The following is a 19,248-nucleotide window of genomic DNA, read 5'->3' as shown; positions in this document are numbered from 1 at the left end:
CTCCCAGTCCAACCGTTACAGGGGTGGTCACTAGTGTGGTTAGGAGATTGCTAAACACTTGTCCTTCCCTTTGTTCAGACTGTCTGGGCCAATGGCCACGGCTGTCCTGTGGTTCTGTCATGTCTAGGCTTGGCCTTGTCGGTACTGCTTGTGGTGTAGCAGCCTCGGCAGACTTAGGTTGGGGTAGCGATGACGACGCACTCATGCTGGAGAGGTCCTCAATCTCATCCTCCGTGATGGGCTCGACATCCTTGAGGTGATGTTGAGCCTCCCTCACCCATTCCTTTACCTTTTCTATGGCTTCCAATTGCCGCCTGGGGTGTGGGTATTCCCCTACCTTAGCGCTTCCCTGTTGGGCAGTTCTAGGGGCTGAAGTTTCTGCCTCTGCGTCTAAGACTTTCTTTCCGTGGGGTAAGGTCGTAATGCTGTCGGTCTTTAGTGCGACCTTAGCCTCTGACCTCTTCTTTTTCCGCCTACGGCTTTTCTTTCCTACTGAGGTAGCGTCGATATTGCTAGGTCCTGGCAGAGAGACGCCGGCCTGCTTCGTTTGTGCTCGGGTCATCACTCGTAGGGGGATAGGTGTGGCCTCCCCATCGGGGTTTTCAACACCAAACAATCCCAGCGGGACAGACGGCACATTAGCTGTACCAGAAGGCGGCTTGCGTTTTGGGCAATCTATGAAAAGATGAGTGATTCCGCACTCTGCACACCTTTGGTCAGCTTTGTCCCTACTTTGCCGCTCTCTTTCTGGGCAGCGTGATGAGACGTGACCGGGATGTCCACATGTCCAACAAGTGACTGGATCTAGTGGCTGCCCTCCCAGGCCTCTACCCCGTCCTCGTCCTAGTGCCATCACCGGTACTGGTCGGTAATCCATGAGGATTGCATTGCCCTCGTCGTCATGCGAGACGTAAGGGTATATGTAGGTTTCTTCGTCACTGGGCTCCTCTACGTAGTGCACGGGAGCATCGCTCGGTGGGTGGGTCACATAGGGACCAGGCGGTCTAGGAATACCGGTAGGATTTATGTCCAGCCTAGGGACCGCTGGATTTGTGTCATTAGGTGCTGGTAGGGCAAGAGGAGCTCCCCTTCCGTAGAATGGTTGTGGCCTGTTAGCCGGGTAGAGCTGGCCGTAGGGCTGCGTGTATGGTAGTCTTCGTGGTAGTCTGCAGTGTGTGGCATCATGGCCGAACCTTCTGCAGTTAGTGCAGGGTCTTGACCTAGGGTCTTGACATTCTACTGGCAGGTGGTTTCCTCCGCAGTACACGCACTGGACGTGCGGACGCGTAGGTCGCCTTAACATGTCTTGTATTTTGGCCAGTTCTGTCTTGACCTCGGCCAAGCCGTGGTCCGTCTCGGCGGCCTTCCCCTTATCGTGGGACGATGCGTTGGATCGCTCGCTAGAGGTTGGTGTTCGCTCTAAACTCCGTGGGTTGATTTCTTCTGGGTTCGAGCTCCTGGAGCTCCGCTCCCTCAGCTGGTCATCAACCCTAATGGCTTCCTCAAAAACCCTAGCCACTACGTCCCTTTGCAAGCTCGAATTGCCTGCCAGTGCTTTGTACAATTCTTCATCCCGAATCCCGCTGATGAACACGATTGACACTGCCCTGTCAGTCGGTCTTTCGCCCAAGGGGATTCTCTTAAGGAGGCTTCTCACGTGGGTCACATAGTCGCGAATGCCCTCCTTCTCCTTCTGCTTGACGTTCATCAGACGTACTAGCAGGTTGTCAGAGTATCCGGGTTCGGCAAACCTCTTGACAAAAAGGTCCTTGAGGTTATTGAAGTTGGCTCGTTCTATAGCATCTAGGCTCGTATACCACGTCCTATCCTTATCGCTTAAGCAAAGTCCGAATGCTTGCGAACGTTGGGCCTGGTCGTTGAGGCCATTGGCTTCGCAGACCTGCTCGAACTGCTCGACAAAGCTGTACGGGTCGTCCGGTGGCTGGTACTTGTCGAGTTGCTTAGCGACGATAGGAATTTTGGCTTGGCTCTTTGAACCCTGGTTTGCCCCTAGTCCTGCAAGTAGCGAGGTTGCTAGCGCAGCGGCATTTTGTTCCACCGCGGTGTTATCGAGCAGCCATTTCATAAGGAGCTCGCCCAGCGTCAGGTCTTCCTCGAGTGCTCTTTCCTGGTCCGTTCGGTTTCGGCCAGCCAAGTTCAACACTCGCTGCACCTCATGCAGCTCCATGCTTTGCCTTAGGCTCCTGGCTTGTTGGTCCCTATTATAGTTTGCTATGCCCTGCAATGCCTTGCGGGCTAGCCTCCTCTCCTCCTCTAGGTCTACAATGATTGCCTCCGCCATCCTGCCATGGTGTTCGTACCTGGCATGCGCATCGTAACTGCTCACATTTGCTGTATGGCTTCCGAAAATGCGCTAACATCTAGCTCCCCTGCAAATCGATGATCTGAGCCTCCCTCTGTCATGGTGAAATTCTTGCGCCTGGTTGTAAGTCAGATCCTTGTTGTTGTCGCTCCTTGCTTGATCCTGCCTTGCATTTGTTACGCTTGGGTTTTCTCCTAGTGGTGGGTTTTTTGGGAATTTATCTGAGTGAGTTCTTTTTAATTTTTGAATGCAGTGCTCAACTTAGGGTCACTCGTGAGTGTGTTGCTCCTCGTGCACTCATGCTCAATCAGGCTTTTGACTTTCCTAAGTGTTCTTCAAGTGCGGAATTTCAATCAGAGTGCTATGAGTGCTTCCCTTGCGTCTTACTCACCCTTGCTCGTTTTGGGCCTGACAGGCTTTGCTACTCTAGTCCTGGCCGCCTTATGGGTCACAGGGTCCTATGCTGCTTCCTGTTGGTCACGTGGGGGTGGGCCACCGGGGGGAGTGCCCTAGTGTGTCCCTGGATGGGTCAGGTTTTGTTTTGGTTTGACTCTGGGAATCGGACGTCCGATTTACCAGTGGTCCGATTTACCAGTGGTCCGATTGCGGGGATCGGACTAGGTATGTTAGGGCGAAGTAGGGGTCTTAAGGTCCGCGTGTCCGATTCTAAAGAATCGGACGGGCGAGTGTGCGAGGAATCGGTCCGATTCTAGGCGGTCCGAATCTAGGCGGCCCGATTACGGATGGGTCCGATTCTAGGAATCGGACCGGACATGGTCCGACTGGTGACGTGTGTTACTTCGTCCGATCGGACCGGGTGGGTCCGAGTTGGAGCGTCCAAGTGGTCCGAGTGGTTGAGTCGGACAAGTTGGTTCGAGTGCCATGTGGCACGTCCAATCAGACCAGTTGGTCCGAGTCTAGTGATTGAACGGGTTGTTCCGATCGGACGGTTGTCCGAGTGTCCGATTCTGGGAATCGGACACTGGGTCGGCCGTCCAATTCCGCCGGTCCGATGAGTTATGCACACCGATTTGCTCGATTTTCACTAGGTGTATTATCCTATTGGTCGTGCGATTACCCGCAACAGAGCTGAAGTGGGGCGGACGAGATCGGTTACCTGAAGTCGCCGAATGCGATGTCCTCCTAGCTCCGGTCGATCGGACAGCTGCCCAGCTCGCTCACTCGCTCACTCGCTCACTCTCTATCTCTCTTGCTCTCCGTTGGTTGGAAATGGGGTCCTCTTGCCCTCCCGGAGTTTATACCCTGCTAGTTCTGCCCTACACACTACAGGTTCCTTCCCTGGCGTTTCCTATGCCGTTACCTTGCATCTACTCCATTTTTTCCCTTTGTTTCCTGTGGTTTTCCCCCTGTTTCACAGCAGCAGCCCTCTGCCTTTTCGTGTGTGATTTCCTACTGCTAATCTATCCTAAACACATCCTGAATCGAAAGCAAAACACTGAACTAATTTCTCCACGTTTTCCAGTCATTAATAACCAGATTGTTCCAAAACACTTACCTGTTCTGAAGATCAAAAACACCAGACTTCCTACCTATCTCAAGCTCCGTTTCAGGGTGAATGCCCTACTTCGATGCTCGATATGGGACGCGCGAGTGCTTGAGCTTGAATCCGTTTGTCCCGGCAACGGAACCAAAATGTGGGAGCTTTCGCTCAACCGCCAAGACCCACGGACCACTTATTGTTTCAAGCGTTCCAAGCGAGCTCTCATGGCTATCTCTCACCTAGCCGATGCGCCGTCGATCCTACGAATGCAGTGAACTTACCTTGATGCTTGATCGAGTGCCCTCCTCTCTCTCACACTTCGGTAGCTCCACGATTCTTGATGCTAGCTCAAGCATCCTCAAGCCTCCTCCATCTCCAAGCCTCATCCTCCATAGCCGCGCGCACAAGAGAAGAGAAAAAAGGAGAAGAGGAGAAGGGGAGAGGAGATGGTGGAGAGCTTCACCCTCTTGATTCCTCACTCTCTCACACACTCACTCCCTCACACTCTCACTCCCTCTCACTCTCACACTCCCTCTCTCAAGAGCACACACAAGCAAGAAGGAGAGAAGAAGAGAGGAAGAAGAAGACTAGTTTTGCCACACCAAAGAATGAGCTCTTCATTCACTTTTCAACTTTATATACAAAACCCTACTTCCCTTTTGGGCGGTCATTCCCTTTTCCCCTTTTTTACATGGCCGGTCATAGCCCAGGCCCTGTTTTCCATTGTCCTTTTATCTTCCTTGCTTCCTTTTCACTACCCTTTTATATTTACAAATCGTACGGGTAAGAGCCCGTCACTCTTTTACAAGATTTTAGGGTGCGCTTTTTATGCGCCTTCCCTTTTCGTGGTTGCCTTGGCCTTTAACGGTTGTCCTTGTGCTTTTGGCCTTTTCTCCTTCTTTTCCTTCCGTCAGGCTACCTTTTTTCCACCTTTTCCCTGCGTCTTTTCCACTTTCTTTCACTCTCTTCGTGTTGGGGTTAACACTTTACCTCAGCAATCCCGCTTTCATCATCTCCTGTAATGATCAAGTCATCAACATAGACAACTAGGAATACACGGCCACGATCTGTCTTCTTCATAAACAAACTATGATCAGCATCACCCAATCAGAAACCATGTTGCTGCAAATAACTACTGATGCGAGCATTCCATGCTTTGGGTGCCTGTTTCAGCCCTTATAATGCCTTTTTCAATCGGCATACATGTGCTGGAAATTCTGGATGCACATAGCCTTCAGGCTGTTCCATGTAAACTTCTTCCTGTAACTCTCCATTCAGAAAAGCATTCTTTACGTCCATCTGCCATAGTTTCCAGCCTCTAGCTGCTGCCAAAGCAATCACAGTTCTAACTGTAGCCATCTTTGCTACAGGGCTGAAAGTCTCCTCATAATTAAGACCATACTGCTGCGGATACCCTTTTGCAACCAGCCTGGCCTTGTATCTTTCCAATGATCCATCTGATTTACATTTTACCTTATACACCCACTTGCAGCCAATAGGTGTTTTGCCATTAGGCAACTGTACTAAATCCCATGTGCCATTTTCAGCCAAATCTGAATATTTCTCATCCATAGCACCACGCCAATCCTCATCTGCAACTGCCTCATCAAACTTACTTGGTTCTCTAAAACCTGTTACTTTCGTCATATAAGCATAATGACGAGCTGAATATCCAGTGTAAGTGTATCTATCAACAGGTCGTCTGACCCTCTCTGATCTCCTGAGCTGTGGCTCACTGTGAGCTTGCCTCTCATGAGGTGGCACATAACGACTCTGCCTAGCACCTGGCGTCATAACAGATGGAATCCCCAATTCACTGTCTAAGCTGTCACTGCTAGATGACTCATAACTTGTAGTGAGTGGACCTGTTACATCTTCAAAAACTTTTTCTTTTCCCTTATCTGTTCTCCCCCTCATTGACATATCCGTGTCAGTGGATGCAGTAGTGTGACTACATAATCGTCCTATCCAAGGACTCACTGTAGATGATACATCACCTGTTTGACCACTCATGGAAGTACTCTCTGCAGGAGCATTTTCAGCACGTCATACTGGGTGAGCCATCAGTAGGCATTGCAACAGGATTCCCATACCAGGATGCTAACTCATCAGATACTACATCTTTGCTTATGAGTGTCTCATGCATAGAAGGTACATAACACTTATAAGCTTTCCATTCCTGTGCAGATCCCAGAAACACACTCTTCACTGCCTTAGGATCCAATTTCTTCCTCTTCTCATCTGGTATATGCACATATGCAATGCTGCCAAATACCTTCAAGTGTGAAATATCAGGTTTATGACCATACAGCCTCTCATATGGAGTGACATCATGAATCCCTACTGTAGGGGTTCAATTCAGCACATAGACAGCAGTCATCACTGTTTCAGCCCAATAACCATTTGGCACACATTTCTCATTCAGCATAGCTCTAGCTGATTCCATCAGAATCCTGTTTTTTCTCTCTAAAACACTGTTTTGCTGCGGTGTATAGCTGCAAGTAAGCTGTCTTTTTATCCCATATTTAGCAAGATACCTGTCAAAGTAATTAGAGACATATTCACCTCCTCCATCTGATCTCAAACATGATATGTAGCAATCCAACTCATTCTCTGCATGCTTCTTGAAATCTTTGAATGCATCAAACACATCATCTTTATGCTTCAAAATATAAAGCCAAGTGTACCTGCTGAAATCATCGATAAATGAGACATAATACCATGCACCTCCAAATGAAGCATTATGTGAAGGACCCCAGACATCAGAGTGCACCAACTGTAAAGGCCTAGTGCTGTTTTTTACATGTCTCATGAATGGAAACCGTGCCTGCTTCCCAAACTGACATGCAAGGCATACATGACCAAAGTCATTATACTTGAATTTAGGTAATCCAAGTACTACTTCCTTCTGCTGCATAGATTTCAGCTTTTGTACATTGACATGTCCAATCCGCTTGTGCCAAATCTCTACATCCCGAATGGCACTCTCATCATGAGCAAACATGGCTGCCTTAAGTCCCGGAATGGTTGCATCCAAAGTAAACATCCTGCCATCTCTTTTGCCCTTGGCAATTAGCTTGTAGCCATTTCCATACTCCTCAATGAAACATCCATCTTTGTTAAATCTTACTTGCAGATTCTGTTCTGCCATTTGACCCACAGACAAAAGATTCTTTGTTATGGTCGGTACATGTAATACATCATGCATGCCTTTCTTCTTGCCATTAGGCATCATGAGAGGAACAATCCCTTTATGCTTTATGTCATGTTGGGTGTCATCCCCAGTACATACATGACCATGTGTACCTGCAACCATCTCATCAAACCACTCTCCATGCGGTGTCATGTGGTTTGATGCTCCAGAGTCAATGTACCATTTATCATCTCTATTATGTCTCGATGCATTTTTGGATACATGCTGCATGGCAAAGAGTCTATCAACTTGCTCATCATGAGCACCACTGGAAGATGCATAGTGCCCATGCTGTCTGCCCTTTGCCTTCATATCTCCTTGCTTCTTGTAGCAATCCTTTGCAATGTGCCCATACCTACCACAATAATGGAAATATTTGTCCCTGTTGGACTAATCAGAGGACTGCCATGAACCAGATCCACAACCTCTACCTTGGGGTGATCTCCCCCTGCCTCTAAACCCACCGATCCACGCTGGCCTTGTGTATTTGCACCATGCCAATTACCCTGCTGCTGCTGTTGTCCATAAGCATTACAAGTGTCACCATGACCTCGAAATGAACCACGACCTCTAAATCCTCTACCACGCTGGCTAGAGTATAACATAGTGTCTCTACTCTGAGATGCACTGGAACCTGTATTCAAACCAAGTTTGACCTCCTCATGCAGCAACAAAGCAACTAGCTCTTCCCAGATAGGGGGCTCTTCTCTAACATAGATGTATGTGTCAAAAGCTTTGTACTCTTTCCCTAATCCATTCAAGGCAACAGCAATCATATCATCTTTTGATACACTTGAGCCAATGGTAGCAAGTTGATCAGCTATGGTCTTAATCTCCGTGGTATACACCTAGATGCTCCTGCCATTCCTAGACATGTTGTTGAACTGTTGTTTCAACTGGATCTTTCGTGCATGTGTATGGTTCCATAATTTTTCATCAGTATGTCCCAAGCATCCTTCGGAGTCTCTCATTCCATAGCCTATGAGCTCTTTTCTGTTCGTTAGTTGGATTCATTGCAGGCAATTCAGGAGCAGCCTCATCTCTGTACATAGATCCCAATAACCCCTGCCAACTAAAAAGTTCTTCATTCTGAATTTCCATAATGCAAAGTTCTTGTTGTCTAACTTTTCTCCAACTATCTGAGTGATATTGTCAGTCCCATGTGCATTAGCCATGATGCAATAGACTGTCTATCAAGTGCTTGACTCCCTGCAAGTCGATAAGTATCATTGACCAAGTTCAGTCCACAATAGTTTATGATAATTTTCTGCAATTAATTGCAGTAAAAAACCAAGGTATTTTAGCCCACTGATAACCCAAAACAGCCCACAAACAAGTGGTCTAAGGTGTAGGTATAACTGTCAATACATAAGCTATGTACTTGCTTCAGCTTAAGCTTCTGCAACCTCACTGCTAGGGTGAATACATGCAGTCTGAAAACTATAAACTGTGAGTAACTAGCAGCAATTCCAAGGTCAAAACTGAGTGGTATTCATGTCATACATGTCCCAAAACTTCCTAGATAGCTGCTAGTACATTTGGCAGTCAAGACATAAGCATAGAGGCATAAAACAGTGCATAACCAGCAAGTATAAGTTACATAAATTTGCTTACAGATCACCAACAACCAATATTCTGGCAACCAAGATGTATTTTAGCTTCAAAAGTCCTCAAGACATGTCATACATTTACTTTGTAGTGGCAAGTTCAATACATGAGCATTTGGGTAGGCATAGACAACTTGTCTTCATTAATCACTGTCAAGGAATACATGACTGTTCATAACCAACCCAAACATTGTCAAAGCAATTATTTTAGGTCTAGATCTGAGTATTCAGCAACATCGAATGTTTTCCACAATCCTCCATACATTCAGCATGCATATGTCAGTTCATATAGGTGATAGAAGCTCCAAGGTGACATGTATTGCTTCAGCAAGATACAATACTTGCTATTCACTGTGTATGATAGTTTTCAGTCTACCTATGATTTTCAAATCTGAGTATTCTAAGCAAGAAATCTCAGCTCCAAGACATTTGATCCAATGTATACATGCTTTGACACATTCTTGTGCTTCAAAGATGCCTTCTGAGTGTAGTACAAGGCTCCTGTATGTCAATAATGACTGAATGCATGCTGTCCATTCATATTCACAGCAGTTCAAAACTGATTACAAATCTGTGTTTGTTACTCCAGCTCATAACAGAGCTCCCACACAAGCATTTACCTCTTGTACTCTTCATATACCTTCAAGAGTGAGCATACATGCCTTATGAGTCTTGTCCAAGTGCCCCATTGATGTTTGACAGGTTGCAGTCCATCAAGCTCAATAGGCACAGTTCACATTGATTCACAGGGGTTGCTGCTGTATATAATGGCTGATTTGAGCCTATACAAGGCTTGCATAGGCTCAATAGAGCCTTTCAGATGCTCCAGCAAGGTCTCCAACAGCCTCTTGACCAATGGCTACTCTCCTTCAACAATGCATACCTCTGTGTGACCAAAATAGTGAAAATGACAGTCAGTCCTCTTCTTTTTCTAGCCCTTTAGGTCAGCCTTGAAGTCTTCTTCTGCAATGCTCTACTCCATAGAGCCCAGTCTTGTGGATGCTCTGATACCATGCTCAAGGATAAGAGAGAGAGAGAGACAGGGAAAACACCATATCCATGAGCCTTCAGGCTCTCAAGGTATTTTCTTTATTATTCAACATAATCCTCAACCACACAATACAATGTAATGTAAAACTAGACTGACTAACTCTAGTTAAGTCACTTACTAACTACTAACCTGACTTATTTAATGTAGTCACATGGAGACAACTGTACAGTAGCTATCACAGATGTCGATTACACACATAGACAAACTGACGGGTGGAGCTTGATTTCTAATAAGGTTTATCTGCAAATTGGTTGCAGATTGCATGTATTGTTGAGCAGACAGTGAAAAAGGCTGTCTAGTGTATTGCTGTGCACTACAGGTCGAGGGTTGTAGAAGATTTGCTTGCTGTTTGGTATTAGTTTTGTAATAATGGCAGAGAACAGTGGAAACCCTATCATTGAGAAGCTCGACAAGAACAACTACCCTTCATGGAAGTTCCGTGCCACGAACTTTCTTATTGGAAAAGGCCTCTACGAGTTTGTTTCAGGTGAAGAAAAGGAGCCGAAGGTGAGTAATCCTCCAATTGCAGAAGAGAAAAAGGCACAAAAGGAATGGAATGCAAAAGACAAAAAGGTTATGTATTGGCTGTCTGCAGTAATTGCCAATAATATGCTGGGACATATTAGAAATGCAGAGAATTCATATGCAGCTTGGACCATACTTGAAAGTATGTTTTTTGTAAATATAAAGGCACGAAAGATTCAACTAAAGCAAGAGTTGAATACATTGAAGAAAGGGAAGATGTCTATCAATGAGTATGCACTGAAGGTAAGGAGCATTGCAGATGCCTTGGCAGTGATTGATGCAATGCGCGATGATGATGATTTGGTGTCGTCTACCTTGGGTGGACTTAACAATGAAAAGGCTTGGAAGTCTTTTGTAACTTCCGTATATGTCAGAAAGCCATTTCCAGATTTCGATGAGTTGGTCTCCCTTATGAGATCACTGAAGAGATCAACATGCAGAGTGAGACATCTAAAAAAAGTGGTGAACAAGTTCAAGCTTTCTACTCCAATTCAGGAAGGGGACGTGGTAGGTTCTCTTCAAGAGGCTGTGGTACAGGACGTGGTAGTGACAACCAGCAAAACAGATTGAATCAGCAATTTGGCGATATGCAGGTTTCAGGAGGTCATGGTAACTTTAGAGGTAGGGGGAGCTTTAGAGGAAGAGGTGGATGGTAGAACAGAGGTTCTAACAACTCTGGTATTGTGTGTCACTACTGTGGCAAAACAAGTCATATTGCAGCCCAATGTTATGCTAGGAAAAATGATATTCACAGTGGTAAGTTGCAGCAAGGAAACTATGCATCGTCTTCACGACAGAATGAAGACAAAAATGAACGTCTGTTTGTTATGCAGCATATGCTGAATGCTGTTACAGGAAAGGGAACACATGATGATGTTTGGTATGTTGATTCAGGTGCATCCAATCATATGATCAGCCATGCAGAATGGTTTGGAGAGATGCAGGATTTGCAAAATACAGGTTATGTGCAGACAGGTGATGATTCATGCCACCCAATTTCACACATTGGAAAAGTTCCCTTGTCCTTGCATGATGGTAAGACTAAGAGTCTTTCAGATGTATTACATGTGCCATCTATTACAAAGAACTTGGTGTCAGTAGGTCAGATGGTAGAGCAAGGGCTGCAAGTCAGATTTAATGCAAAGGGCTGCTTTGTAGAAGACTTCAATGACAAGTGCAGGTTGGTTGCAAAGGGAAGTAGAGTTGGACGTATGTTTACTCTAGATGCTGGAATTCCTACTATGAATGCTGCTATGTATGCTTAAGGAAAAGGTATTGTTGCAGATATTGAAATTTGGCACAAACTCATTGGACATGCAAATGTACAAAGGCTGAAATTAATGCAGTCCAAAGGGTTGGTTACACGTATGCCTACATTTAGAGTTGCAGAATTTCATAAGGTATGCGAAGCATGTTAGTTTGGTAAGCAGGCAAGACAACCCTTTTCACATGACAGAGATGTAAGCAGAAATATCCTTGATGTTGTGCATACAGACATTTGGTGGCCTACACAAAATGTATCTCTTGGAGGTAGTTCATACTTTGTCACATTCATTGATGATTGTTCTAGAAAGTTGTGGATATATTTTATGAAGGAAAAGAGTGAAGCATTTAAGCACTTTAGAACTTTCAAGGCTGCAGTTGAAAGAGAAATAGGCTTGAAAGTAAAGTGCTTGAGGTCAGATGGAGGGGGAGAGTACCTCTCGAATGAGTTCAGTGATTTTCTGAGGTCTCATGGGATAAAGAGACAGTTCACATGCAAGTATACCCCACAGCAAAATGGGGTTGCAGAAAGTAAAATAGTCATATTGCAGAAGTTGCATGCACCTTGATGGCTGAAAAGAATATACCTAAGCATTTTTTGTCTGAGGTTGTTCATACTGCTATTTATATTATGAACAGAACTCCCACAGTTGCAGTTCATGGGATGACTCTTGAAGAATGCTTTACTGGCAAGAAGCCTGATGTATCGCACTTGAAGGTATCATGTGCCAGATGAGCTATGGAAGAAGCTTGATCCAAAGGCAAAAAAATGTATTTTTATTGGATACTCTTTAGAGCAGAAAGGGTATCGCTGTTATAACCCTGTCACATGTAAGTTCAAAGTGAACAGGGATGTCATCTTTGATGAAATGAGCAGTTGGTATGCATCTAGTGGTGATGCATTGGATGATGATGATGATCATGACACTCATGTGCAGGCTGAAAAGTAAGAATCACGGACTCTTAGTGGACAAGAGACATCATCTGGTAGTCCTTGGTCTGATAGAAGATCTATCAGCGGATACATGTTCTCTCTTGGTAGTGCAGTAATTACTTGGAGCAGCAAAAAGCAATCTACAGTTGCTTTGTCGAGTACAGAGGCTAAGTATAGAGGTGCTGCTGTTGCAGCATATGAGGTAGTATGGCTGCAAAAGTTATTGGCTGATTTAGATGTGTAGATGGAAGGTCCAGTTGTCATTTATTGTGACAACATGAGCAGTATACAGTTGGCCAGGAACCCTGTGTTCCATGCCAGGACAAAACATATTGAGGTACACTACCACTTTGTGAGAGAGAAGGTACTAGCAGGTGGGATTGACTTGGTGTATGTCAGCACACAGGATCAGATAGCTGACATCTTCACAAAGGCATTGGGTACAGAGAAACTTCAAAAGTTTCAAAGCTTACTTGGAGTTGTAGAGATGTAGTTGAGCTTGAGGGGGAGTGTTGAGATGACAAGCTCAACACATGCGGACATTAATGATGGATCGCCTGGTAAGATAGGTCCACACATCTACACTTAGCACGTTGGTGGTTGTTATGACTCTCACATGGCCACTGACTCATTACTTATTATATTCAGGTTGTTACACCTATTTACAGCTAGTATAGTTATAGTGCCAATCGACTAGTGTAGTCGATTATGCATTGTTTGACTTAGTAGGCCACTTTCCTTTATGTTATATCTTATCTATACTTTTTTTACATTGTAAAGTGTGTGGAAGAAGAAGAAGAAACCAGCAAGAAAACGTTTTGGCCTCCATCTCTCTTCTTGTCTCTTGAGTGAGCTTCTCCTTGTGCATTATGTGTGTGTTCGGTGTAACATTTTGAGCAAGTCCCCCCACCACGCGATTCTTGACAAATTAGTTGTCTATAAAAATATAGCTTACAACATTATTGGTTGTTTTTATGCTATGCAGTTAGTGTATAGAAAGCAATCATTGTATGAAAACATGTACTTATACTTGACTTGAATGGAACCTTATTGTATAAGGATACCAAGCCTCTACAAATACAAGTTACACACAAATTAGGAATGTGAAAATAAAATTACCTGAGTCATGGGAACCTTCTTCTCATAGTCATCTAGGAATTTGTCTCATAGTTACTCAAAAGGTTCTAATTGATCCTCTTGGGAGGCTCCAATATGATTTCCTAGCCTCTCCCTTTAGGGTTCTTGAAAGTGCAAGCATATGATGTATATCATCAAACCCACTTGCAAGGCAAGTTGGGCTGTATTTTTTCAAATGCAACATCAGATCCTTGTCTAGGAGCCCATAAAACACTAGGAGATCCCTGTAAGGAGGAGGGCATTTAGTCCTCTTCTTTGGGATCAACACTGGGTCATCTAGATCTTCATAACTGGTCTTAGAGATTCTACTCTCTTACTTGTTCCATGGACTTCCCTTTTTGCCAACTCACAAAGTGATTTAGGGAGTCCAATACTATACAATAGGGGATCTATCCCATCACTTACTAGTGGTGCTTTAGCAAGTATATTATCATTTTCCACCACTTTACTAGAACCAATGATAGTCCAATAGAACCTTCTTTGCTAAAAATGGTTTTCCACACACATAGACATCATCCAATGCTTTATGGATCTTAGTCATTTCACTATAGTACTTAACTATGTCAAGCACTGGCATCGAATGTATCCTTGGGTCATAATCATGCCTTGTTGTATGCATATTGATCGTTATCATCATTAGTGGTGGTCATAGATGACTATGCCGTCTTAACAGTGTTTTTACTTTCTCTTTTCTCTAACTTGTTGAGATTCAGAGACAGAGACAAGAGTAAAAAGAGCTGAGTACACTCTCTTTCTTCTTTTTATTATCTAATAGACCACACACATAACATAAGTGTATACAATAGTACTAAGGTCCGTAGGAACATTCACACTGGGTCTAAGACCACCGACTTATTTAATGTCCCACACTTGTTGATACAGTTGGACACATCTAATATCGATCATACAAACTGAAAGGAGAATAATAGGAGCTTGATATTATAACACTCCCCCTCAATCTCAAATCACCTAATGAACTCCAAGTAGCTTTCTAAAATTACTAAACTTATCTTTACCCAAAGACTTGGTAAAGATATTTGCAACTTGTTCATCAGTCTTCACATGCATAAGATCTACTCTCGCTACAAGAACCATCTCTCTGATAAAATGGTAGTGTACCTCTATGTGTTTTGTCCTGGCATGATATACTGGATTCGTTGCTAGGAGTACACTACTGAGATTGACGCATAATAAGGTCACTGGAGCATCCACCTGAATATCCAAATCAACCACCATAAGCTTGAGCAGCCATGAAATCTCGCATGTTGCCAATGCAGCACCCTTGTACTCTGCCTCAATACTAGACAATGCAACCGTTGGTTGCTTCTTGCTGCTCCAGCTGATCATGCCACTTCCAAAGGCAAAAGCATAACCACTTATAGTAGACTTAACATATCTCATAATCTACCTAACAGCATCCAAATGTGGCTTCCTGGGCTTCTGCATAAACTGAATTATGAGCCCAACTGCATAACTCAAACCTGGCCTAGTGATGGTCAAGTAGATCAGACTTCCAACCATCTGCCTGTACATAGTCACATCCTGAATTTCAGCTCCAGTGCTAATGTCGAGCTTGACATTCTAATTAAGGGGTGTATCCAATGGTTTGTATTCAGCCATGCCATACTTTTTCAGCATTTCCATGACATAATGTTTCTGCATCAGCCATAAACCATTTTCAGCCTTGATTACCTCAATACCCAAAAAGTACTTCAATTCACCGAGATCTTTCATGTCAAATTCAGATTTCAACATCTTCATTTCATGCAGTATGCCCAAGTCATCATCACCAGTGATTATCAAATCATCAACATATATGACCAGCACTACCAAGCCACTATCAGTCTTCTTTGTAAATAGGCTATGATCAGCCCTACCAACAGTAAATCCCAACCTCTGCAAGTAGTTATTGATCCTAGCATGCCAAGCTCTCGGAGCCTGCTTCAGCCTGTACAGTGCCTTTTTCAGCTTGCATACATAATGCTGAAAATTAGGGTGAACATACCATTTTGACTGAACCATATAGACATCCTCTGCTAAGTCACCATTAAGAAAGGCATTCTTCACGTCCATCTGTTGTAATTTCCAGCCTCTAGCAGCAGCCAAAGCAATCACAGTGCATATGGTTGCCATCTTGGCAATAGAGATGAATGTTTCCTCATAATCAAATCCATATTGTTGGGACCCCTTAGCAACCAGCCTAGCTTTATACCTTTCCACACTGCCATCCGATTTGCATTTGATTTTGTAGACCCATTTGCAGCCAATGGTCTTTTTTCCTTCAGGCGCAGTGGCACAAGATCCCATGTCTTATTTTCAGCCAAGGCATTCATTTCTTCATCCGTAGCTGCACACCAGTTCTCATCTTCCACTGCTTCAGCATATGTACCTGGTTCTTTGATCTCCATCACTTTTTTCATGTAAGCATAATGCTTTGCAATGTAGCCACTATATGTCAACCTGTCAATAGGGTATCTGACCCTCTGTGAGTGTCTAGGCTGTGGTGCACTAATCGATTCCCCTCTCTCGTAAGGCGGAATGTACCTATCCTACCTTGCGCCAGGTGTATAGATAGTCAGAATACCAAGTTCACTGTCTAAAGTGTCAGCAGACTCATATCCAGAAGTCATTCTACCAGGTGTCATCATACCAGATGCATCCTCAGTTACTTTCTCTTTTCCTTTGCTGTCCAAGACATCATATCTCCCCCTCACTGACATACTGGTGTTAGTGGATGGAGTACACTCTCTTTCTTCTTTTTATTATCTAATAGACCACACACATAACATAAGAGTATACAATAGTACTAAGGTCCGTAGGACCATTCACACTGGATCTAAGACCACTGACTTATTTAATGTCCCACACTTGCTAATACAGCTGGACACAGCTAATGTCGGTCATACAAATTGACAGGAGAATAATAGGAGCTTGATATTCTAACATAACTCCCATGGAATATTAATCTCATAGGCAACTCCATGGGTACTTTCCTGTAGTGGCCCAAACTCAAGTATGGTATCACTTACATGGCAAAGGATAAAATAGCTAGCCACACAGTGCCAAAGATCCCACTAAACCATTCAAGATTGATGGATTACATTTTGGGTCATGGGGATTCTTTAGACTAATCCTCATGCTAATGACAAAGGCTTTAATTAGCCCCAATTTAAAATCCACCGCTTCAAGGTGGCTCTAGATAGAAAGTTTTTAAAAAAAGATTCCTTATAGCCAAGGTTTGAAAACTGCCACTTATTAGCAACTCCCAGAAAATGTACCACCTGTGGGACCTAAAACAAGTCTAACACTAGCTCTTATGGCTCTAGTTGATGGGCTCCTAAACACACCACACGATCCCACACAACCTCATGGCCACGAGCATCTGGGTACTAATGATTCTTCTAACATATGATGTGAGCAATGGAGTAAAGGAGTATAAAGGTGGCTGTTAGTGGTTGTGTGAAGCATTAGCATGCTACCTAAGCAATTTTAAAATGATAAAAATTAAAGCGGTTTTATGGAATATTTTATTATAAGTCTCGTTTTATTTGTAACTGACGAAAAATGAATGGTGTATGTGGGGGTTCTTGCTGAGTAAAAACTAGAAAAATATTTTTCAAATGTTTGATCAACATGCTTTCTATAATAATAATTGGTTTTTAAAAGGTGTTCATATGAGTATAATTGAAAAAAATTACAAAAAATGGGGTTTTGAGAGAAATTGAATGATTAGATGGATCTTGATGTTGTGGAATAATGAATATATGCTTGTTCAATGTTTGTATGGATTCCACGATATGGAGATTGGTTCAAGGTGGCCTCATATGGTGTATTAAGGTAAATGTTTCGATGCGGTTTTTCTCATTTCACTACATAACTAAGAATATGACAATGCTTGCAAAATTTGTCGATAGGGGGTGGTTAAAAGGAGAAAATGATAGGTCGATTTTCTAGTTTTGGCAATTTCAGTTTTCTCATATTGCCTATTTTCTTCTAATAAGAGAGCTTTGGACGGGTAACATATATGTCAAGACAATCCCCTTAACAATGGGATTGGATTTCACCAGAGCAAGAGCAAGAGAATTGAGGGAATATTTGAGAAGGGAAGCCCAATGCATTTTGTATGAGGCCCAAGTTGAAGTATAAGTGGATGGATAAATGCAGGTTGCAAGAGAACTGCATGCTGAAAGAGAAGCAGAGGCTGATGAAGACTTGTACATGGATGAACCTAACCTTGAGGATATGGTCCCAAAAGATATTCCATCCACAAGTGCAATAGGAGGAGATGGAAATGATGGTGTTGAATTAGAAGCACAAACTCCTCCTAATGATTTGAGGAGAAATATACAAGATGTTTTGCTAGTAGAAACTGCTCTTTTTAGGCCAACTACACAATGAAAGCTAGTGTTTGATCCACTAGGTCTTAGTAATAGGAGCTGAAAAATGTCAATTTAGGCAACACCACCTCAAAATGCTAAGGTACGAGCTGCCAAATTTTCAAGGGAGTTCCTGAATGTAAGGCATAGTTGTAGCTACACAAAAGGAGGTTTTGGATTATCAAGTCCCCACTATTCAAGCAGAGTATGTAGGAAGAAAGTACATTGATGTTCTCCTTGATGGTGGTTCTAGAGTTAATATAGTTCCTAAAGAGTCATATTTACCTAGCAAGTAGGGGGAATTGCTACTAGTTCCATTCTAGGTCAAGATGGCAGATAAAAGGATGCTTTAGCCTTTAGGTATTCTTAAGCACCAACAAATAAAGGTGGATAAAGTTCAAGGTAAGTTTTGTGGTACTTAGAATGTCAGAAATTGGGACTCCTATCACATGCTACTAGGAAGACCATGGTTTAAATTTTCCAGATTGAGGTGGGATTAGGGGACGCGAGTATGTATCCATCCCTAGAGGACTCAAGGAGATAAAGTTACCTCTATAATCAATAAAGTAATCTTGAAGAATACTTCTAGACATGTGGTAGCTCAGACCATCAACCTAATAGATGAAGTTGAAGATGATGAGGATGAGTTATTTCTTTAAGAAAATCTTTGGTGGTTCTAGTGCTTGAAATAGATGTTGATAACATCATTCAAGGGTATTAGGAGTACCCCAAAAGTGCAAGAAATGGAGTTCCTAAACATCAAAAAATTCAACATAGAGATCAAAACTGGACAGGATAAAAGCATTCCAAAGATTCTTTTGCAAGTCTCTTAGTCTGAATTTTAGGATAGGTCAAGAAGTGAGTAGTATAAAGTGATTTAGGACCTTGGAACTATTCATTCTGAATTAGGAAAACAATGGAAATCTAAAAAATCAAGGAATTGAGGAAGCTTAGTGTATGGATAGCACATATGTGTAGGATAAGGAAGGACAGAAAGCCATTATTTAGGGTGCACAAAGATATGAACACACCATAAGAGAGTTTGCAAGAGTGGTGGAGGATGAAGTAGAAGAAGTCAACCCTAAAAGGAGAGCTTAAACAAGGTAAGCATACATGTGGAGGAGGACTTCAAGAAAGATTGCATCAAACTATGTAGGGAGTTTTTAGATATATTTGCTTGGGGTTACACAGATATGAGAGGGTTTGATTCCTTTGCATATTGGTAAGCATACTTCAAGACAATTGACCACCATAATCTAGCATGCAATATTTTCCTTCCTATAATTTCTCATGAAAAATGACCACCTTAAAGACCATCATAAGCTTCATGAAGTACTA

General features: G+C 43.3%; 1 pseudogene; it reads left to right on the top strand.

Annotated features, from left to right (window-relative positions):
- LOC148028538 (F-box protein At5g39250-like) overlaps positions 1-17,932 on the top strand; it is a 37,617-nt pseudogene extending 19,685 nt beyond the window's left edge.
- The last annotated feature ends 1,316 nt before the right edge of the window (positions 17,933-19,248 follow it).

This window comes from Lygodium microphyllum, chromosome 11 (genome assembly GCF_053477565.2).
Source record: "Lygodium microphyllum isolate KBCC chromosome 11, Lygodium_microphyllum_v1.1.10, whole genome shotgun sequence".
In the NCBI taxonomy this organism is placed as follows: domain Eukaryota; kingdom Viridiplantae; phylum Streptophyta; class Polypodiopsida; order Schizaeales; family Lygodiaceae; genus Lygodium; species Lygodium microphyllum.
This window is presented reverse-complemented; position numbering and strand designations above follow the sequence as displayed.